This window comes from Polypterus senegalus, chromosome 11, assembly GCF_016835505.1.
Source record: "Polypterus senegalus isolate Bchr_013 chromosome 11, ASM1683550v1, whole genome shotgun sequence".
NCBI classification, from domain to species: domain Eukaryota; kingdom Metazoa; phylum Chordata; class Cladistia; order Polypteriformes; family Polypteridae; genus Polypterus; species Polypterus senegalus.
The window spans coordinates 159,311,268-159,312,123 of NC_053164.1; the positions used below are offsets into that span (position 1 = coordinate 159,311,268).

Sequence of the window (856 nt, forward strand, 5' to 3'; positions counted from 1 at the left end):
TGCCAAATTTCAGCCTTCTACCTACACGGGAAGTTGGAGAATTAGTGATGAGTCAGTGAGTGAGTCAGTGAGTCAGTGAGGGCTTTGCCTTTTATTAGTATACAGGGTCAATTACTGAAGCTATTGAAGGGCGCTTCCAATGGAAACGATTAAGATGCGTTTCCCAGCCATACACAGAAGCCCAGGTTGACTTCACTTGTAAGGGAAATAAGCTTACAGCACTCGGGGTTCCCAGGCCGTCTCCCATCCACGTATACTGGCAGAGCCAGTGCATATTTAACTTCCGAGTTCAGATGAGATCAAGCGAATTCTCACAGGGATTGTCGTAAGCGAAAGCTGCGTTCCTTCATGCATTTTAAATACTGAAGATCAGGGGAGCCCGCTTGCAATGGAAAGCATGAAGATGCATTTCCCAGACATACACTGGTGCCCAGGCTGACTTCACTTGTAATGGAAAAAAAGCTTACAGCACTAAAGGTTCCCAGGTGGTCTCCCATCCACGTATACTGGCCGAGCGCAGGCGTGGTTAACTTCCGAGATCAGATGAGATCGGACGCTTTCACACTGGTATGGCAGTAAGCGAGAGCAGCACTACTTCTTGCTGGTTAAATCCTAAAGATCGGGTTGCGCTTCCAATAGAAATGATAAAGATTCAGTTCCAAGCCATACACTGATGGACAGGTTGAGTGCAACAGTAATGGAAAAAAGCTTACAGCACTCGAGGTTCCCATGCGGTCTCCCATCGAAGTACTGGCAGAGCGCATGTGAATTTAACTTCCGAGATCGGGTGCTTTCACACTGGTATGGCAGTAAGCGAGAGCCGCGCTACTTCTTGCGGGTCAATTACTGAAGCTAT

General features: G+C 47.7%; 1 pseudogene; it reads right to left on the reverse strand.

Moving 5' to 3' along the window:
• Positions 1–460: 460 nt before the first annotated feature.
• LOC120539876 lies at positions 461–581 on the reverse strand (annotated as a pseudogene).
• Between the last annotated feature and the right edge of the window lie 275 nt (positions 582–856).